The 24141-nt window shown below is 39.4% G+C and overlaps 1 protein-coding gene and 1 pseudogene across 1 annotated transcript in view; both read left to right on the top strand.

Moving 5' to 3' along the window:
- NAALADL2 (N-acetylated alpha-linked acidic dipeptidase like 2) overlaps window positions 1-24141 on the top strand; it is a 711495-nt gene that overhangs the window by 620839 nt on the left and 66515 nt on the right. The gene's annotated exons all lie outside the window — the stretch shown is intronic.
- Window positions 6306-8766, top strand: LOC134585335 (E3 ubiquitin-protein ligase RNF220-like; annotated as a pseudogene).

Consider the following 24141-nt stretch of genomic DNA (forward strand, 5'->3'; position numbering starts at 1 on the left):
TATTAATCAGCAAGATTTCTTGCTCTCACGTATGTTTTTCTTTTTTTTTGTGTTTCTGTCTCTTACTGTTACTGTTAAAATACATCTACCATTACAATTATAGACTGATAATTTCTTGTTGGTGGGTTTAAAATCATCAGGGGATTAAATATTTTTTTCCCTCACTGTATATAGTATTTTGCAGTTAGTGGTGCAGTTAGTGGTTACCATTTTTTACCATTTTCTTCTTGAACTTTATTTGAGCTACATGTAATTAATACCTTTTTGACTGAACTGAATTATCTTTCTTTTCTATGCAATCTACCACAGTTCCCATTGTTTGACCATTTTTTAAAATCATTATTTTGTAATCCTTACCTCTTTTTCTTATGTTCTTATTTGAAGTGTTTTCTCTCCACTTAGCTTACGTATTGTTATCTAGCATCCCATATCCCACTACTAATTCTATATTGATTTAAACACAATATTAGCTCTTCAAAAAGCAGCAAATTAAAATTGAGTTTGATTGATTCACAAATAAAATACATTTTGGATATTATGGTTTTTGTAATATGTTTACATTATAACAAATTCTTGCATTTTACAGCTTCATTTTAATATACAGCTTTCATTATAATATACACAAACCCAAGACAATATTTATTCATATCTATCCAAGTCCTAAAATCTTGCTATGATTACTGACCACAAACTAGTCTTTATTGATTTATATATCATATTAGTCCTTCAATTGTGTAAAAAACATGAACAAAAAAACAGTATATAAAGAGAGCTAAATTGCCTCATTAATAACAGAGATCCTAATCTTATTGTGGTTGCAATAATATAAACTTCCTCTTTTCGTTAACCTGGAAAATCAATTATTAATTAGTGTAGTAAAGGTGCTCCAAATAATGACAGCTGTAGGGGATTTTTATGCTAGATAGCATTTGTAATGATCATTTGGTTTATTGAGCAGCAAAATGATCCAGAATTATATTGGCATTTCTGCATTATAACCCACACTGCCTGTTTTTGATTTGCATTGTTGCAAATTGTACAGAGCATACAGCAAATAGGGAATGTAAAATGTATACATCAATATTTTGCAGTTTGATATACTTCAGATTAGCCATTAATAAGATGCTGATGCTCTGTAATAAGTCCTTTTTAAAGAAAAATTAACTCCAATATTCAGTTTTAAGATTTATATTAATGCCTGATAAGTGAAGTATTTAGAACAGTATTTAATGTGACACTTCATGAAAGTGTTCTAAATGAATCACACTGTCCTGCAAAGAAGGTAGTGTTTAAATCATATGGCAGTTAATATGATACTCATTTCTGGTTTCTACCAAGAGTATAATATAGTAACATTGACTCCCCTTCAAGTTGACTGAGGACAAGTCCATCATTTACCAGAGTTTTACAGTTTCACTTTTGACATTAAACTTTTTGGCCTTCTCTTGTACTATAAAATAAACGTAAAGCACTGAACCAGACAAGGCTTAAATGTTAGATCTTGCCGTACTAGTGCAAAGTGAGTAAAAGAAATACAAGCAGATTTTTCATCTATTGCATTACCCAAAACATAAACATAAAGCTCATGCCCGTCTACATGAATGTTAAATAACTTAATAAATCTAGATAAGGCAATATCACTACATGACTTATTTCATATTAACTCCATGAGCAAAATAAGTATACTGAAAGGTCTGAAAATTAAACAGAATGTTGTACTTGCAAAATATAGGGTAAACTAAATGAGTTTCACTAGTGTTACTCATCCAAAATGGAGGTTGTGGCAGGACACCACGACTAAGTACCGTGTCCACTGAATATTCAGATGTTTTGGTTCTGCATTTTGTGTCCTCAATGTGTATTCTTATGATTGTCCCTTGTTGAATGTGTGTTTCCCCTTGCATTTTTATACTGTACACTGCATTCTACCTTTCAACCACGCAGAGGCGCACCGGCTAACAAGGTGTGAAAACCACTGAATGCAAGGGAAAAAGCGGCGCCTGCTTCCTCTGGGTGGCCGCATGTTCGCCTCACTGAACACCCACAAGGGGCAGCAATCGCATCCCGAACCGGCCTGCACACCCGGTCTTCAGTCCCCATGTCAGGAACCATCCTACCCATTCCCAACGGAGCTATAGTCACTAATTTTCCCCTACCTGGGAGCTACGGGGCTAGGCTCGTGGCTGCCCAGGAGAGCGCTCTCTCCGGTGGATACGTGCGTGGGGATATTCACCGGAGAGAGGGACGCGCAACAGCGGGAAATCTCTGGGGCTATGAGTCAGCCTCACGACTGCAGAGTCTCACTGGCCACATTGAAGTCCATTCCAACCAATGGGAGAGGGAGCGCCCATTCAAACTGTGTTTGCACCATTCTCCTGGTTCGTGATCACAAGTGAGCGCTGATTGGTCACTGCGGGGCGCAGGCGACCAATCAAAGAAGGATCATTCATTCAAACAGGGTTTCATGCCATTTCTTATGATTCTTCGGCGAGACCCCTCTCCTCCCTGAGCGCTGATTGGTGCAAGTTGGTTTTGCGCATTTCAGAGGATTGGTGCAATCGGGTTTTGTGCCCTTTCTTCTGATTGGACGGCGAAACCCCTCTCCTCCCTGAGTGCTGATTGGCGCAAATTGGTTTCCTGCCTATCAGTGGATAAGATGTTGCTTGGTTTGGGTGTGAAGTTTGAATTCAACGGACCGAACCAAGCGATGCTGAGGAACTGATTTCGGGGATTTACAGAGCCTCGAGCCCCAGACTTTAGATGCTGGTATCTCAGACCCGAAAGCCCTGTTATTTACAAGGATACCAGATGGGACCCGGGGCTATCTAACAATACATGTTTAACCTGTGTGACCCCTTCCCTTCCTGGGGTGCAGAGCTCCAAAATTTACCCTTCTGTATGTAGTGTATCTTAAAGGAGCACTATAGGGTCAGGAACACAAACATGTATTCCTGACCTTATATGGTTAAAACCGCCATCTAGCCACCCTGGTCCCCTCATGCCTCCCTAAATATAGTAAAAGTCTACTTGTATTCAAGACTGCAGCTGCTTATTTTGTCCCTGTTTCCTTTAGACCTTCCCAGTGCCTGCTGATATCATCAGAAGTGGTGGCCTGATCCAATCACAATGCTTCCCCATTCGATTGGCTGAGACTGACAAAGAGGCAGATCAGGGGCAGAGCCAGCACAATTCAAACACAGCCCTGGCCAGAGGAGGGCTGGCAGCCTTAGGCCTGGAGGATAAATCCAGTCAAGTGGCCCATTGCCCCACCGAATCAGCTCACCATCAATGCCCACCTTTTCCTGGAATTTTATAACGGATATACGTGTAGTCCATGTATCAAGCATGTTTTGTATACATCGATGGGATTACCATCCCATACACTGTCACCAGGGCTTGACAAATTTTATTGGAATCTAGAAGCCAGCTAAAAAAGTTACGTTTTTTAACGTCAAAAATACCATTCTAAAGGAACACTAAATTCACCAGAACTACTACAACTTAATGTTGTTGTTTTGGAGTCTATATCTGGTCCCTGCACGCTTTTCAATGTAAACACTGACTTTTCAGAGAAAAGGCAGTGTTTACATTGCTGCCTGATAACACCAGACGGCCTCTCAAGGTGCTTTCTGGGCCAGTGCTGCACAGTGTGCACCACCTACATTCAGCGTGACTCTTAATTCTACCCACAGAGATGCATTTATTTAATGTTTCTTCATGAGGAGATGCTGATTGGTGCAGCATTTTGTATTGCCGCACATGCGTAATGGGGCAAGCATTGGATTGGCTGAGATCAAGACTAATGATCTCAGCCATGGTGGCGGGAACAGCCACAGTGAGTCTGGAATGGCGCGGGAAAATAAGGAGAGTAAAAACACCTTTCCCATGTGGTTGAAAGGGGTGGCAGACACTTAAACAGACACACTCACTGACAGACACACACACTTGCCGATTTGACACACACTAACAAACACACACTCAATGACAGCACAGCCATCTTTAGTGGTGATTGGTCCCTGGGCAAGCGTTTGCTTGGGCCCTGTGGATCCTGCCGCCCACATGGCATGCACTCGTGCCCTCCAACCACTCTCCCCCCCCAAAACAAAACCACACACACACACACACACACATATATATAAATATATATACATATATACATATATATATTCATATATATGTGTGTGTGTGTGTTTTTTTATATACACACACAAACACACACACACAGACACGCACATATAAACACACACATATACATTGTGGCAGCAGCAGCAGCCATCTTTAAAACTGTATTTTCGTTAATATGTTTGTACCACTTTAAGAACCAAGGGTATGCGTGTGTAATGTATTGCAGAACATTTAAAAAGTTGACAGTTGGCAGTTAACTCCTGGAGCCGGAAATAAAAATTGTTAGTTGACCTCCAAGCTTGGTGTCGTCTAGTTCTTGGAGGGAAGGGATTGTAACTACGCTACCTGTCTTGTACCTGTCTTGGATTACCTTTCCTGTCTACCAGCGGAGATACCTTAGATAATACCTCTACTCCGCTACAATTGGTGGCAAGCAACGGGATCTTAACTACACAGCAAGAAGCGTTCGGCAGGAATTTAATCGAACTGAAAGGAAGAAGCAATAATCCGTGAGTTAAACCATTCGGATGAAACCGGAGTTCGGGAATACAGAGAAACACACGAACAGCCGGTGAATGGAAACGGATTATACCCTTTTGAAACGGAACACATTAAAGGAATTACTGGAAGCGAGAGGGAGAATAGCAAGCAACAAAGCAAAGGCTGTTCTAATCGCAGAGCTCATGGAAGGGGACAGACCCGCAGCTGCTGCAGCACCTCCAAGGGAGGAGGAGCAAACCGAATTTGCTAAGGAATATAGGAGCAGGATGGCTTTATTCCCACCAGCCCTTAACAGATGGCTGACAGGGTTTATACAGATGTGCAGGACTACATCATGCTTCGAAGGTCGCAGATGAACCAGCAAGCGGGGGAGGGAGTCACAACGCCTGTCCCTACCCTGCCAGGAAAAGCAAAGATTCCATACCAAGCGTTTAAAGCCTTTAAGGATACAGAGGGCAACATTGATGGCTATTTGCAGGACTTTGAACAGTTATGCAAGCTGCATGCGATCAGCCCTCAAGATCAAGTACCCTTGTTAGCTGGTAACCTATCAGGCCGCGCAGCAGAAGCGTACCGAGCCTTGCCTGAAGAGGACAGCAGGGACTATCAGAAGGTAAAACTAGCCCTCCTAGCACGATATGCCATTACACCTGAGGCATACCGACTGCAGTTCCGAGAACTGAAAAAACAGGAGAAGGACTCACACGCTGAGTTCGCACACCATCTACAGCGAGCAGCCACCGGGTGGGTTGAGGCAGCAAAAGCCACCACTCAGCAGGATATCATGCAGTTATTGCTACTGGAACAGTTCTACACGAGCTTATTACCAGAACTACAGAACTGGGTAAGGGATCGTAAACCCTGTACCTTACAAGAAGCCGCTAAACTAGCTGATGAGCACCAGGACACCAGGCGGGAACAGTGCTCATCACAAAGTATCTTCTCAGCCAATCCTTCCCCGACCTACCCTGGTCGATCCTCCCCAGCCAGGAGGGACCTACCATCAGCAGCCTCCCAGATACAACAACCGGGCACATATCCGATGCCATACCTGCAACCAGCTGGGACATGTACAAAGGGATTGTCCCCGAAACAGGGCCCGACCATCCTGGCCCCATCAAAGACAACCACCTGTCCCTCGAGCAGCAGTACACTGCTATCAGACAGGAGCATTTGTCCAGCCTTCCACCCCCACCCAGATGGAAGAACCACTAGGCACCCTCCACGAAGTGAACCCGGTGCAAGCGGCCTCTGACAACCACCAAGGTCATCGATAAGTGGTCCATATAGAAGGAAAGCGGATGGAAGGGTTGAGAGATTCCGGGGCCACTATCACTTTGGTCCGGAACCACCTAGTGGTAAAGGAACATCTCACGGGAGACTGTATAGCAGTACGGGTGGCAGGGGGAGCCATTTACAAGGTCCCCACTGCCAAACTACATTTGAATTGGGGAGCAGGGGCAGGGCAAGTGGAAGTGGGGATGATGCAGGACTTGCCTGCGGATGTTATTTTGGGGAATGACTTGGGGGAGCTAACCTCCGCTTTTGTTACACGACCAACCCCACAAGAGGCTTACCCAGTCGTCACCCATCAACAGGCTCGCACCACAGCACCACACACCGACTCTGAGGCTCAGACCTTCCTGAGGGTGAGCGCTAACAGACAGACCAGACTGAATGCTCGGATTGGAAAAATGAAATGAAGACAGCAAGACGAGGGACAGAGAGAAAGCTGTATGAATGAAGATGACTCTGTAGATATTGAAAATGAGAACGGACACCGGTTTGAAGAATATGAATGGTGTGGCCAGAAAAGGATACGTGCTACAACTCTTTTGGGAGGAGGGTTCCGTGGGTCTGGTTTTATAATGTGTAGCAGCAAAGAAAATCATGACAGTGACGCTGATCTTGACGTTGACGGAGATGACACTCTGGAATATGGCAAGGCACAGTACATGGAAGCAGACATTATCCCATGCACAGGAGAAGAGCCGGGAGAAGCCAAAGAGAGAGAGGCTCTTCGGGGGCAGTGTTAAATGGTGGCACGCCAAGTACCTGGATAACAACAGAATTTTCCAAATGGGCCAGTGATGAAATGCCCTCAACAAGTAACGGAGAGAGCAGTAAACAGGAATCCATGCAAAAAACATGCAAAAACAGTGACATAGAGAAAATCACAGAAGAGTCTGCTGTGACGACGTTTGAAGCCCTAAAGGCTCGTATCCGTGAGTTAGAACGGCAGTTGTCCCGGGGGGACCACTACAAATGCCTCATCTGCATGGATTCCTACACAATACCCCTGACGTCCATTCAGTGTTGGCACGTCCACTGCGAGGAATGTTGGCTGCGTACCCTGGGCGCTAAGAAGTTATGTCCGCAGTGTAACACCATCCAGTATCGCCCAGAAAGGCTAAATGGAAATGCCGACGGGTTATCCCGACAAACGGAACTGGACAAGTGATCTGTGGGTACTCCTCCGGACATCCCCAAGCCGATCCATTGGGATCAGACTGTGTATGCCGGCTTGGTTCTGGGGGAGCATTGTGGCAGCAGCAGCCATCTTTAAAACTGTATTTTCGTTAATATGTATGTACCACTTTAAAAACCAAGGGTATGCATGTGTAATGTATTGCAGAACGTTTAAAAAGTTGACAGTTGGCAGTTAACTCCTGGAGCCGGAAATAAAAATTGTTAGTTGACCTCCAAGCTTGGTGTCGTCTAGTTCTTGGAGGGAAGGGATTATAACTACGCTACCTGTCTTGTACCTGTCTTGGATTACCTTTCCTGTCTACCAGCGGAGATACCTTAGATAATACCTCTACTCTGCTACATAAATATATATGTAAACAAACACAAGATTATATAGCCGGTTTATAGAATATATATATATATATATATATATATATATATATATCTGGTTTATATACTATTTATAAAATATAAATATTATATAAACCAGCCATGAATAATTGATTTGGTGGAGAGTGGTCCAGTTAGAATAGTCCAATAGATACCCTCTTGCTCTTATTATTAGTAATGTCACAAGCCCCACAGAAGCAAAATTTGTCATGTGGTAAAATGCAGTGTTTTCTCTTACTTTTGAATCCACTTTTTTCCCTCCATCATAACCCAAATAATTTATTTCTCCCCTTTCTTCTCTACATACTATGTGTTCCCCTTTTTGTAGTGGCAATTGTTCACTTTTGTCATGAAACACCATTAAAACGTATATGATTCTGGATTTTGAACAATAAAATGATTAACTTGAACGTGAAGCATGAAAGCAACTGTTGAAAATGGTAAATGCTGAGCTATGTTGCTTTACAAGTTTAGTGTGTTTTAAAGAAGCAATAACATGACATGACTGCAAGAAGAGGTGTATTAGTTTTAAACCAAATTGTAATTGATGTGGAATATGGAGTTAAAGATAACCAACTGGTTAACCCATTTTGACACTACAACCCCTATACACATGCATGCACACTACAGCTTCACGATAAACAATGCAAACCTAGACACACAAACTCATACACTGCAGCACCTAGATAGACCCTACAGCACCTGTCAACATACAAAATAATAAAAGTGCCAGTGAACACAGTCATCTGCATTATACGCCCACTTTTGGAGGCTGTTATAATGGGATGGTCGGCGCAGGAACACGTGATCTGAGGAAGTCTTTACGGCGAAACGCGTCATCACGCTAGCACGCAGCACGCAGCACGCAAGGAGGACTGGACGCTTGAAAGACCGAGGGACACTACTCACAACATCCAGAGAACCGGTATCTGGATGTCTGTTTGCCCGTTCGGAGTGGAGTTAAAGCAAGTATAATCCAGTCTAGAGAAGTTGTATATTGAAGGCTGCAGATTATTTTTATGCAATAAAATTTATTTTTTACTGAGACGACCGCCCCATCGTCTTTAACCTATTGGATTCCAGAGGTCTACTCCCTGGAGACACTGTTCACAGTGTACAAGCGATTACAGCCTGAGCAGTCTCTTTACCTGCTCTGTGTTTGTGAGTGTTATACCACATTTTTAAATATTCTCATGTGTGTTTACAGTATTATACTATTATATGTTTTGTCTCCTTTTTATATGTAGAGCATCATTTACTTCTATCAATTTGGGTTTGTAAAACTACATTATTTCATAAAATTAACACTTTTTTTATCACAATTTGTTGTATAATAAGAATCTATACACAAGTCACAACATTTATTGTTTTGCACATTTTGCACTTAAGCAGTTTTGTGAGTGTTGCATTTTGCACAATTTTGTGAAGGCATAGCTATTTAAAGACACAGCGCACTTTATGTTTTAACTATTTGTATTCTAGTGTTTTTGAGCTTTTACACTTATAAGGTGCTGCTATTATTTGTTTTAATATCTTTTAGTCACTTAGAAATTACTGCGCCATCTTTTAGCTTGGTTTCTTTGTATATCATGTGTGTTTTAGGCTGTGTGCATGAGGGTGTTTCAGAGGTAATAAAGGTGTGCATTTTTATGTGAAGAAAAAAGAGATGATATGTGTGTGCATGTGTTCTGAAATATATATCTATTGTCTTCTGAAAACATAAGTAAATAAACATAACATCATTGAGAGCTTTATGGTGGACTACAATTAAGTTAATCATTCTTCTAGAACTAAAATGCTATGTATTCATAGGACATAATATATGTTCTTATGCCCTCTGGTTTTCTAAAGTCAATGAACAAGATTTATTAGTATGATCTTAATTTAACCTAGACATGCAAACATTCAATATTGACATGTTTCAAATTGAAATCTATATATGTATGACATTGATAATAAATACATTCTTATTTACATGAACACACAGAGAGAACTTAATTAAATAGATTGCTGCCCATGGAGATCTTTGAATCATTATGTTGTTTAGTATGGGTTTACCACGATGTCATGGAAGCACTTCAACACGTATGTATGTATTTACATACAACACACTATTTACAATGAAATAAAATAAGTTATTTTACGTCCATTTTTCCATGGTAAATACAAAGGCAGATATGCCTTTTCTCTGAAACTGCTATGTTTATGAAAAAATGGGTTAACCCTAGAAGGACCTGGCACCCAGACCACCTCATTAAGCTGAAGTGGTCTGGGTGCCTAGAGTGGTCCTTTAACCCCTTAAGGACCAAACTTCTGGAATAAAAGGGAATCATGACATGTCACACACGTCATGTGTCCTTAAGGGGTTAAGCTTATTTGCTAATTTGAGGATATACACAATGTTGGACATTCTGTCACTAGAGAACAACTGCAGACGCGTGACACCAACATTCCCATTGTTCAACATAAAAACCATTAAGTAAAATATTCCTATATTTAGATGGAGCTGAGGTGGAATGGACAGAAAAACACAAAATCCCACGCATAATTTAAAATGAATATTAAATATGACTAATTTTTAAAATGGATGGAGAACTATCATGCTGATCAAAACATAACTGGCACATGAGAACGTCTATAGTTAGATTGTTTTAATATATGTAATTGCGTTCTTATCTTTTCTTTGAATTTGATTTTAAATCAAATAACAAAAATGCCACGTGGCATACATACTGACCTGTAAGCCTCCACTGTATTACCTTTGACAATACTGCATGGGCTTATCATGCTTATCAATCTTATTATTCCATTTGTGTGGGTGTTTTATGAAAAAAGTGTGCATGAGGGTGTTTCAGAGGGAGGAAGTGAGTGCATTGTTTTTTGAGGAGGGAGTAAAGGAGAGCTTTATGGTGAATTGCAATTAAGTTAATAAATCTTCCACAATTAAAAAGCTGCATTCACAGGACATTGTACATTGTCTTATACACTCTGGTTTTCTAAAGTCAATGAAAATGATTTAGTAGTATGATCTTTATGTAACCTAGATATGCAAACATTCAATATTGACATGTTTCAAAAGGAAATCTATATATGTATGATACAAACAAATTGATTCTCATTTGCATGAGTACTTAGAGAGATCTTAATTCAAGAGGTTACTGCACATTTTTTTCACAATTCATAATGTATGATGCTAGAATACCTTAGATTAGCAATACATATTAGACTTATGCATTCAGCTTCAAACAAATATTGTTTTGTGTGAGTTCATGCTATATGAATCCCAAAACAAGCAATATGAGGAATTAAAATGATTTGGAGATTTGTAAAAAAAAAAAAAAAATCATGTAAGAAGTGACCAATAAAGGTCAAAAAGGAGGAGCATTAACACATCTATAGTATATATATATATTATGTTAACATGTTGATTGACATTTAACAGAATTCTTCCTAATCTTGATTATTATTTTATTTAATAATTTAGCAGTCAATATGATTCATGTTTTTGAGAACGAGAAATGCTTCTTCATTTTGTGTGTGTATTCTGTGTTACACTCCAGGGAAAGAATATCAAAAATAAAGCTATAAATAAGAAATCAGCAGAGTTTTCTGTCTAACTGTATTACAGGGGTTTGATGTATGCTTCCGCAGCATTATTAGTCACTCCAGTTAAATCAATGCTGCAATCTTTCCTCTAAGTGATTGATTGCTTTAGGTTAACTCACAGAGTACAAGCTTTCATAAACACTACAATTATCCCATTAACAGATGTAAACTGCTCTGTATATGTGATATCAAAACAAGCACCTTCATCGCCAGGAGCTAGAGTTTTTATACGTTTTATTTTAAAATTATTCTTAGCTGTAACACTTTCACGATTTCTGATTCTACAGCGTATTTACCAAAATATATAAATCTTGTATGATAAAATGTCAGTCAGTCTATGTAACCATCTATTGGCAGAAATATGTGTATATGCATTTATTAGTGTGATGGTTTTCTCTTTTTGTGTGTGAGCGTATGTGTGCAAGTGTTTGGCTTTGTCATGTTCAGTCTAAATGCATCCTTCAGTCTTTAATGTTTAGAAAGGGGCATGTGATTTAACTTTGCCCAGCTAAAACTTGTTATAACTCATGATCAGTTGTCAGTTCCATGAGTAGAAGCATTTTACAAATTCACTTTTCAGTGAGAAGCTCTAAGCTGTCCTGTGTAGGGCCCCCCATTCATCATAACAATGTCTCAGATTAGGAACTCAACTAGCAGATCTTCAGTCGCTGTTGAGAATATATAAATTGATCAACTCTGTATTGGTTTTAATGCATATTGCATTAATCTCACCAGAGTCCAATATTAACTGTATCTGTCAAGCTTTCTCCCAAATCAAACAAAATGTAGAATAATGAATCAGCACATTTATTCAATAACTTGTTTCAAATCTAATAAGACTAATTAAAATCACACATCTCAAATATAAAAAAAGTAATGACAATTCAGTCACATTACATGTACATGCAGTATTAAAGGGACATTATAGACACCAGAACAACAGATTCACGTGATTATGGAGCCTGGAATCAATGGATGTCATCAACACTGCCCAGATACCTGTCTAACTGACCAACTGCCACATGATGTAAAATTACTCCCATTCAAATCCTTGATAAAATAGATTCACTCCTTCATTGCCGCCATACATATATGCCACAGTGTTTAGTGCCTGTGACTTCTTTATTGTCCCTACAAACTGGATGTGTGGGAAGGGTTTGTTCTTCACAGGAAGTAGTTTCATTTCCTGAGAAAAAAGTAGTGCCCGTCCATATTTGTGGAAAAAAAGCTGTGCCTGATCAGTTTTTTCCAATTGCATCTATAAAGGTAGCAGGTGTAACCACATTAAAAGATTGTAACATATTTATTCTCACCTTGTGCCGTTAAGCAGCTATGCGCCAGTAAACCTGACTCCTGCAACATGCTGGTGGACGCCGGCTGCTGCGGATCCACGCCATTTTATATCCCCATGTACGCCCATGGCAATGACGACGTCAGCATGTGTGTGACGTCACGCAAAAGACGCACATGAACATTCTGGGGTCAAAGGCCGGTTGCGGGCAATTGGATCCGTAGGAGGCTTATTTAAACTCATTTTTACTGCTTCTTATTGCCCTGTCGTGGTTTTCCTTAGTAGGTGTCAGGATTACTAATTGATCCCGCACATAGAACTGTAGGACTAAGGAGCAGCTGCAGTTTCAGGAGCGGAGCAAACCTTAGTCCAAGTATCATGAATAGAGATAAGATGGTCATCCAGAGCAGGGATAGCTGTGTCAGCAAACACATCAGGGAGGACAGTAGGATGGCGACCGAACAGGCTTCCACATAATCCTTAACATCCCTTCTGAGTGACTCCCACCAAAATGATCTGCATATAGCAGATACAGTCTTATTAATACCCGGATGTCCAGCAGTTACATTGTCATTGAATATTTTCAATACCTCTTTCCTGTCATGTAACGGAATAAACAATTTATCTAGAGGTTTATTGCAAGGTGCCTGGGACTGAGCTGCCATGATAGCACAAAGCAATGGTGATGACAATGAAAGGACAGTGGATGCTATGATACACTCAGGAGGAACAATGGGTGATGTCTCATGTTCTAGTTCTGACACTTGGTCAAATTGCCTAGATAAGGCATCAGCTTTAACATTTTTAGGGCCAGGTCTACAAGTAATAATAAAGTTAAAGCGAGACAAGAATAGAGACCACCTAGCTTGTCTAGAAGACAGATGTTTGGCATCACCAATATAGGCCAGATTCTTGTGATCGGTTATGATCAGCAGGGGTCTTTGGAACCCTCCAAATGATGTTGCCATTCCTTGAGTGCGAATATTATTCTCAGCCGGAGACAATTTTCTGGAGAAGTAACCACAAGGATGCAACGAGGTATCCTGACTCTCTCTGTGGGAAAGGACAGCCCTGACCCCTGTTTCAGAGGTATCAACTTCAAGTTTGAAAGCTTTGCTAGTGTCAGGATGTATCAATATGTCTGCAGAAGCAAACAATTTCTTGAGACGTTTAAAAGCTTATTTGGCTTCTTTGGACCATATATTACAATTAGCCCCCTTGTGTGTCATATTGGTGATGGGGCCATTACTGAAGAGAAAACTTTTATGAATCTCCTGTAATAATTGGAGAAACCACTGAACCTTTGAATGGCCTTTAACCCGGTGGGTAATAGCCAGTGTAGAACAGCCTCTAGTTTGTGAGGTTCCATTTGGAATCAAGAGGCAGATATATTATACCCCAAAAACTGTCCTTCAAGTTGATCAAACATGCATTTTTCAAGTTTACAAAAAAGACCATTCTTGCAGATGGAATTCTTGCAGATCTTGCATGTTTGCAGACGAACACAACTATTCCTGTCAGGATTGTAAATACCCTCATAATGGTTTCTATGTGCAAATGAATGCATTACAGTAGGTTACCCGAGAGTGTGTTCCTGAGCGTTTATTTCTGGTTACTTACTTTGGCTTCGTTTTGACTTCCCTGTAGTCATTGAGAATGATTGCGTATGGATCAATTTGCCCAAGCTTTCAGTGCACTTCTTACTCGGACAGCACATCTACAGCCTGAGGTTTCTCTGAATATGTCACCGCTGCCTAATGTACCTCCACCTATAGTACAGAAGGCACCTACTATCTCCCTATCTCCTGCACCGCATTTTGATGGTAACATTTGTGATGGTACAATCCTTTACTCCATCAAGCAGTCCCTTCTTCCCATAAAATAAAATCGCCAAGTAATCCACAGAGTAACAAATCGCTGGTATCTCCGAATAATCCACACATGAGCCAAGGCTTAATGCTGGAACAAGTCTGATTTACTGAGAAACAGGGCACACAATTTATACAGTACATAACTCCTCCTCTGGGCCAGGCTAGATAATTGGGTTTGAGCACTTATCAAACTCAATTATCTAGTGGCCAGAAAAGTTTCAATTTTTCACAATTATTAGAAACATACTTTATGCATAACATATCAATATAAAAACCCTGGGTAGCTGAGGGTGATGTGAGCAACAAATCCAAATTTCATGAGAATCCGTTTGGTAGTTTTGGAGTTATACCGTGTGGAAGTTTGACCGGCACACCACGAGGTTGTAGCCGACTCAGAGTTCCATGAAATCAGTGGTATGAGCCGGTCTCCGTTCGGATGAAAATTGCATGAAAACACCCATAGATGTAATGTAGCTGGTTACATGAGATGGTCCCCTCGTTCAGTAGATTGAAACTCCCGAACGTCATTCGTGTACAATTCGTGAAAATGGGTCAGACGAGACTTCCATGGGGGGCCGGGGATTGCTGGAGAGCTAAGCCGAAAATAGTTTCAGGCGCTCGACGCCTAAGTCCCACTGGCCGGCCGTTCGGGAGTTTAAGATGGCCGCCATCAATTGTTCTCGCCACGTGTTCATGTCCCGAAATGGCGGCCACCCAGGAGTGCTCAATTAGCTTGTGGTTTCATATAATAACACAGGATTCTACGTTCTAATTGCTACCCAGGGTGGTTCTCGTTCGGTAAAATAGCTATTTTACCGAACAAGGGATTTTGATGAATTAAAGTACCGATCAACTAACAAAGGTAGTGGATTCCACAAACAAAGTAGCAGGGAGGGAAAGTACCGAATGCATGGAGGGTGATTCTTCACAATATTCAAGAATGCCGTGGATTTCTGAATCAAATTAAGTACCACTTTGAGGCTTCACCGGGATCATTTCCCACGGATAGAGCTAATATTGGTTACCTAGTAAACCAACTTGAAGGTAAAGCCTTAACTTGTGCCCATCCATTATGGGAGAGTAAAAGGAGTATTGCGTATAACTACAAGGAATTCCTTGCTGAACTCAATTTAACATTTGAACCATTGGGCAGGGAGGATGACGCTTCCACTCCCTTAATGCGTATCAAACAAGGTAGATCTTAGGTACATCTTTGGCAGGAATTTCATCAAGAATTGCCTTGGATAATCCTTCTTTACACCCTGTTCCAAATTATTATGCAAATTCTATTTAAGTGTCACAAAGATTCAATATTTTCTTTTTCATTTTAACTCATGGATGGCATTGTGTCTCAGGGCTCTTTTGATCACTGAAAACAATCTCGGACACCTGTGACAGTTAGATTGCCAGGTGAGCCCAATTTAAGGAAAAACTACTAAAGGAGGGTGTTACACATTATTAAGCAGAGCACCATTTTCATGCAATATGGGGAAGAAAAAGAATCTCTCTGCTGCCGAAAAGAGTGAAATAGCTCAATGCCTTGGACGAGGTATGAAAACATTAGATATTTCACGAAAATATAAGCGTGATCTTCGCTCTATTAAGAGATTTGTGGCTGATTCAGAGCACAGACGGGTTCATGCAGATAAAGGCACATTGAAGAATATTTCTGCCAGCTCCATGCATGGGATCAAGATAGCAGCTGCTAAAATACCATTACATAGCAGCAAACAGATATTTGAAGCTGACGGTGCCTCTGGAGTCCCACGGACATCAAGGTGTAGAATTCTCCAGAGTCTTGCAACTGTGCATAAACCTTCTATTCAGCCACCACTAACCAATGCTCACAAGCAGAAATGGCTGCATTGAGCAGAAATATACATGAAGACTAATTTTCAAACAGTCCTGTTCACTGTTGAGTGTCGTGCAACCCTGGATGGTCCAGATGGATGGAGTAGTGGATGGTTGGTGGATGGCCACCCTGTTCCAACAAGGCGGTGTCAGCATGTTTTGGGCCGGAATCATGGGAAGAGAGCTAGTCAGCCCCTTTAGGGTTCACAAAGGTGTAAAGATGACCTCTGCAAAGTATGTGGAGTTTCTGACTGATCACTTTCTTCCCTGGTACAGAAGGAAGAACTATGCTTTCTATAATAAAATCATCTTCATGTATTACAATGCACCATCTCATGCTGCAAAGAATACCTCTGCATCAATGGCTGCTATGGGGATAAAAGGAGAGAAAGTCTTGGTGTGGCCTCCATCCTACCCTGACCTCAATCCTATTGAGAACCTTTGGAGCATCCTCAAGCAAAAGATCGATGAGGGTGGGAGGCAGTTTACATCCAAACAGCAGCTCTGGGAGGCTATTCTGACATCTTGCAAACAAATTCAAGCAGAAACTGTCCATAAACTCACAAGTTCAATGGATGCAAGACTTGTGAAGCTGCTATCAAATAAGGGGTCCTATGTTAAAATGTAACGTGACCTGTTAAAATGTTTAAAAAGTTAAAATGTTGTTATAAGTTTGATTGAAATAGCTTGTGATTTCAGTAAATAGGCTGCAAACACAGCAAATGACAATTTTTCAGTTCTTTACAGCCTATAAAGTATTTTAAAACTTACAGTGCATAATAATTTGGAATAGTGCATTGTAAGTTTTTTATGTTTAAAAAAAATACTGTTATCATTAGGAGGTTTGTTCAGTAAAATTTGAATTGTACTCTTAATAGTTGATAACATGAGAATTATGCTGACTGTTATTTACATCAATTATTTAGGTAAATGAGAAAAATATAATTTGCATAATAATTTGGAACAGGGTGTAAATGCAGCGATTAAACCACTATTAGTCCAGTCTTCCTCAGAAGCCAAGGTGCAAAATTATATGGCATAATCTGAGATAGACTGGACTAATAGTGGTTTAATCTCTGCATTTAAAGAAGGATTACCCGAGGCAATTCTTGATGAAATTGCTGCCAAAGATCTACCTATCTAAGAGGTTAAATGAGTTTGTCACATATGTTATGAAGATTGATAACAGACTTAGGACCAGGGAAATTACCAGAAATAGAACCAGACGTATGACTTAAGGGAACAGGTCTTAGGTGTGATGGATACGTCCTTTTAGTAACACCCAAAATAGATTTCTCCTTGATATCATGGCCCTTTGCAACAAGGAAAGCTTTTCATGCAAAGCCCTGATGGACTCAAGTGCGGCAGGAAACTTCATTGACATACATTTTGTACCTATCAAGGAGAGATCATCACCTCTCACCTCTCTCAATCCTTGATAAGCCACGAAACCTTGCCTATTAACATTTCCATAGGAGCTTTACACAAGGTAGCTTTACACAAGGGAGATTTACATGTGTCCCATCATATTGGGATTTCCTTGGCTCATTAAACACAATCCTCATATTGACTGGGCAAAGGGGGAAATACTGAAGTAAGTTAAAGACGGTATAGAGAGATGTGTGTTACCCAGTACCAAAAGAGTGGACATCGTTACTTTGCCTACTACTTTGCCTCAGGCCTCCAAAGTTCCCATACAATACTGGGAGGTTAAGGAGGTATTCAGTAAGAGTCAGACTGATATTCTACCTCCTCACAGATCATATGATTGCTCCATAAGTCTGCTACCCGGCACTATGAGCCCCAAGGGAACAGTGTATGCATTATCTCCACAGGAGAGTAGAATCATGGATGAGTACATCAAAGATTCCTTAAGTAAGGGCCACATACGTAAGTCATCCTCGCCTGATGGTGCAGGGTTCTTTTTTGTAGCTAAAAAGATGGAGAATTACGTCCATGCATTGATTACAGGTAATTAAACAAGATCACCATAAAGAATGCCTATTCCATTTCCCTCATCTCCGAATTGTTTTACAGACTTCAGGGTGCAAAAGTATTTACTAAACTTGACCTCAGTAGTGCGTACAATTTGGTGAGAATTAAGGAAGATCATGAGTGGAAAACTGCATTTAACACTAGAAGTGGGCACTATAAGTACCTTGTCATACCTTTCGGGTTATGCAATGTGCCGGCCGTATTTCATAATTTTATTAATGATGTGCTCAGAGACTATATTTATTAATTTGCTCTAGTATACCTAGATGATATCCTTATTTATTCCCCTGACCTTCAGACTCACCACAAACATATCAAACAAGTGCTTCAAACCTTTCTTAAGTATAGACTTTATTGCAAACTTGAAATATGCATCTTTGATCAGACTGAGGTACAGTTTTTGTGGTATAATATTTCCGCCTCCGGTTTTCAAATGGATCCTCATAAACTAGAGACCGATCTACACTGGCCATTGCCTAATGGGCTAAAAGCTATTCAAATGTTTATTAGTTTTGCTAATTACTACAGGAGATTTATCAATGGGTTCTCTTCTGGCCCAAATTACCAATATGATTACCAATATAATTTGGCCCAAATTACCAATATGACACGTAAGGAGGCTAGTTGTACGGTATAGTCTAAGGAAGCTAGACAAGCTTTTGAACTTCTTACATTTTTTTTGCTTCAGCTGACATTTTGGTACATTCTGACACTAGCAAAACCTTCATACTGGAGGTGGATGCCTCCGAAACTGGGGTAGGGGCGGTTCTTTCTCAGAGGGAAAGTCAGGATACCCCTTTGCATCCGTGTGGGTACTTCTCTAGAAAGTTGTCTCCTGCAGAGCATAATTATTAACTTGGTAACAGAGAATTGTTGGACATTATACTAGCACTTTAAGAATGGCGACATCTTTTAGAGGGTTCCAAGGACCCCCTTTTGATCATAACTGACTACAAGAATTTGGCATAGTGTTTGTGACCAAATGGCTACTAAAAAAGACTGGACATACCCCATTTGCAATACCTTGGGTTGTCTACTATTGTAAATGGTATGCCATCATAGGGGTAATTTTCATTCTTGGGCTACCATAGGGTCACAAAGGCAACGTAAGCAATCTGGCGAATTTTAATGTGAAAAAAATGAAACACAAGGCTTATATTTGACACTGTAACTTTTGAAAACACCATAAAACCTGTACATGAGGGGTACTGTTGTACTCGGGAGACTTCGCTGAACACAAATATTTGTGTTTCAAAACAGTAAAAGGTATCACAGCAATAATATCCGTGTAAGTGCTGTTTGTGCGTGAAAAATGCAAAAAAACTTCACTTTTACTGGCGATATCATTGTTGTAATATATTTTACTGTTTTGAAACACTAATATTTGTGTTCAGAGAAGTCTCCCGAGTAAAACATTACACCCCCATGTACAGGTTTTATGGTGTCTTGGAAAGTTATAGGGTTAAATATAGTGCTAGCAAATTAAATTCCCTATACTTTCGGCATGGGTTGTCAGGCAGGTCCCGCTAATTGTAATTAATTAGGATACCTAATTATGTAAAAATATTACATAAATATATGTGTAGAATTAATATATGTGTATATATATATATATATATATACATACATATGTGTATATATATATATATATGTATATATATATTATTTTTTTATATTTTTATTTATATATAGGTATATATACGTATATATTTATGTATATATATATATATATATATATATATATATATTATTTCGTTCTACATGTATTTTGATATAAATATATATATATATATATATATATATATATATATATATATATTAATATCACAATACAGTTAGAACAAAATAACACACATCTATTTGATATTAATATATATATATATATATATATATATATATATATATATATATATATATAATGATATATATATTAATAGTAAAATACACCTAGACAGTGTATGTGTGTGTATGTATGTATATATATATATATATATATATATATATATATGATCTAAGTATCTAATTTTTTTTTTACACTTATTTTAATTCTTTTTATTTGATTTCCAGCCAGCAGGGGGACTACCAGTCATTGCAGGCAGTCCCCCTGCTGGCAATGCCTCAGCCAGCTAACCCTGCCAGTGATTGTGAGGTCATCGCAAGGACCTCACTCTCACATTGCCGGGCGGGCTTCAGGACGTTGGATGTGCCGCGGGGGGCTCCCTGGGAGTCCCCACAACCGTGATCGCCGGCGTGGGATTGCCGGCGACCGGGTAAGTAAGAAAAAAACGGAGGGCGTACAGTTGCGCCCGGCGGCATTTAGAGCCGCTCAAAATAGGGCGTAATTGTACGCCCTCCGGTCTTAAAGGGTTAATAAGTTAACACAGCAAGGGCATGATCAACACATGGAAAGATGCTCACCTTTGTACATATTAATCAGCATTTTATTACATGTATATACATTTTTAGTATCCTCAAATGAATTACACAAATCATAGATCTAGATTATATTACACACTTATTCGATACTTATCAGTCACTACCTTAAACCACCTGCTGTCAGATCCTATCCTGACAACCAAAATATTGTTTTATTTTATTCTGTTTTTATTACTGCAACACCTGTTCCTCACCTCTAGTGGCCTCCCTAGCCGCTAGTCACCTCAATTGCTCTCACCTGCACAGCATGGTATGCCAAATCTGCTACAAAAGGCTACACCCAACTCATCACATGGACTTTACATTGAGAGAAGTTGTGTTCTGAACCTGACAAGTCTTCTGCTCCTGGCTCTTTCTAAAGAAAAACCTGCCCCACCTTTACTTACCTTCAACCATCTTATTATTTGCAAGTTTCCTCAAAGACCCTGAAATTGCAGTTCTGATTACAAACCAAAGAGGCTGATAACCTCAATTGCTAGGTTAACCTGTTTTACTTTATCCTTTGTTTCTGTTTAGTTTTTTCTGATTTATATACCTGTATATACCCGTAATCTCAAATATTTGGTTCTGTTTTTCTCTCCATCTCCATCCTCTATTCTATACAAGTCCTACAAGTTGCAAGGTGATACCTCCATGGATAATATTTGTTGTTCCAGCACATTTTACAGATGTTCAATCTGATTCGGAGGCCATGTCAACACTCTTTTTATGTTCATCAAACCATTCCTGAACAATGTTTGCAGTGTGTGTTATCCTGATGAAAAATTCCACTGTCATCAGGTAACACCATTGCCATGAAAGGGTGTATATGGTCTCTAGGTAGGTGCTACTTGTCCAAGTATCATCCACATGAATGCCACAACCTAAACACAGCAGAAAATTGCCCAGAGCAAAACACTGCATGTGTTGGCCTGTCTTCTTCCCATAGTGCATCCTGCTGCCATCTCTTCCCCAGGTAAATGATGCACATGCACCTAGCTATCCATCTGATCTAAAAGTAGACTTGATTCATCAGATCAGACAACCTTCTTCCATTGCTCCATGGTCACTTCCCCATGCACTTTTGGAGGTGGAGAGGGGTCACCAGAAGGCACTATGACTGGTCTGTGGCTACTCAGCCCCATATGCAGTAAAGTGAGGTGCACTGTGTGTTCTGACATCTTTCTTTGGACCAGATGTCTTGCCTTCGATACCCACATGTTTAAATTACCCTGATGCCGGTTCACCAGATGTCCTTCTTTGCACCACTTTCGGTAGGTAATAAACACTGCATACTGGGAATACCCCACAAGATCTTTTGGACCTAGTCATCTAGCCCTTACTATTTGGCCCTTTTCAAAGTCAATTAGATTTTTTTCTTGCTTGCAACATGAAATTCAAGAACTGAATATACACTTGTGGCCTAATAAATCCTATGCATTGACAGGTGCCATTGTAATAATATAATCAATGTTATTCTCTTTCTCTTTGAGTGGTTTTAATGTTGTGGCCGATCAATGTATTTATCACTGACTTGTGTGACATGAATAGATGATTTAATCCATAACTATTCTATTCTGACACTTATTGTACATGTTTTTGAAAACATCTCCTCTTGCGGAGACATGTGTGATCTGCTCTTTTCATTTTCGACTCAAATGTCACCTTAGATCTTTATACACTTCTAGAGTTTTTACTAAATTGCAGTCATAACATAGTGATTGACATAAGTGTTAGAATAACTGAAAAATACTATTTTTAAATGTTAAATTATTATGATACAAGTTTGCATGTGTAAAAAAAGATATAGCATCATTTATTTGCTTTGCTCCTGGGCATTATCTACCTTGAGCTATTTGAGAAAAAAAAGTCAAGTGGAGGAGATAAAAATAGTGGGGGCTAAGTTACACTGTATGGTCATACATTGCATAAGTTTGCTTAAATGTCATTGTACCCCATTTTGGATGAGTCCTACTCTAACTTATCCTAATGAATTATGTTATGAGGCTGTCCACTTACAAAATATACATATTACTTTAATCGGGAACCTATCAAGTCAACCTTCAGAAAGGCTAGTGTGTTTTCTCTTGCATATTATAGAGTGAATGATGCTAAAGAAGTAGCTGTATCTAAGATTAGAATATACTTATTTTCATCTGCAACTCTATTGGCAAGCATGTACATAGGTTTAGCTTTCATAGTTCCTCCTATTATCGTGCGATTATCAAATGTTTACGATCAGCTTTTTATTTTTTAAAAATATTTTAAGAAATATTGGAGTACATTTAATACGTAACACACATTACTTTTCGTCAATATACTTGCTGTTCATTTGGCATATTCCACAAAGCAGATCAATTACAGGTATAATTTGGGAATTTTTACATAATGTTCTTTTATTTTAATTATCTTCTTATTACATTATGTTGCTGATAAGCGGTTTAAGTCTTTTAGATATTCAACAATGTCTTTAAAGCAACACTATAGGCAACCAGACAACTTCATCTCAGGGAAATGGTCTGTGTGTCGTGGCCCTTTAATTTTAACCATGCAATAAAAAAAAATTGTGTTTAGTAGATATGCAAAAGTTATGATTGTAGGGTTAAACACCGCTCTAGTGGCTGTCTTCATTTGAAAGCCGAGTCAAGATCTGTTCTCATTGCTACTCTCCTTAGATGCTTTTCATTGGATTGGAGGAGAGCGGAGCTGGTCGCACAGACACTTCTTGTAACCAATGCTCCTCGATGAGGAACACTGTATTGGACAAGAAGAAGAGTCTATGTGACCTCAAAGGAGGAGGAGCGGGCAGCTTCAATGACTCAATCATTTTTTTTTTTAAAGTAGATTAAGGGGAATTCTGAATCTAAATGCTCAGGAGAACAGTATAGCATTAGCAGTACATATTTACCCAGGAATACAGGCTATATTATTAATTTAATGCAATAAAGTTTTTTTTAATCAGATTATTATTATTAATATTTTTAAGACGCCAGAAAATTCTGCAGCACTGTACAATGGGTGGACTATCAAGCATGTAATTGTAACCAGATGAGTTGGTCGCACAGGAACAGAGGGGTTAAGGTCCCTGCTCAAATGAGCTTACATGCTAGATATTATCCCCTAATAAAACTTGTGGCAGATATAATACATTGTAGCTCAATACATACTGAAACAGAAAAGAACAGATTCTAAGATCTAAGTACATGTAGCCCTACAAACTAAATAGCAGTTTTTATGTAGTTTTCAATATGCAAACTGAAAGCTAGGCTCTAGCATTAAAAAGTACCTATCACAGTAACTACAATTTGTACTCTATTAAAAGAGCATTAAATCATTGTGTTACCATATTTGATTGGGAGAAATAAAATCGGTCTTTCCTTCCACTTGTAGATTCGATTTATTATGAACTGCAATTCATCCAAATTTAGGCCGATCAGCTGAACGTCTGAATTCCAAACAGACATATTGACTAATCACAGAACAAAAGACTGATGCAATACTTGTTTGTTTTGATTCATGAATCAGAGTGCCATTCCTTGTGGAAGGAAAAAGGGGGATGGAATGGAGAATACATTTTTTGAGGGAATGAGCAATTAAGTAGCTTTAGATGAAGTTGATTTTTTTTTT

The sequence above is a fragment of the Pelobates fuscus genome, chromosome 2 (genome assembly GCF_036172605.1).
Source record: "Pelobates fuscus isolate aPelFus1 chromosome 2, aPelFus1.pri, whole genome shotgun sequence".
NCBI classification, from domain to species: domain Eukaryota; kingdom Metazoa; phylum Chordata; class Amphibia; order Anura; family Pelobatidae; genus Pelobates; species Pelobates fuscus.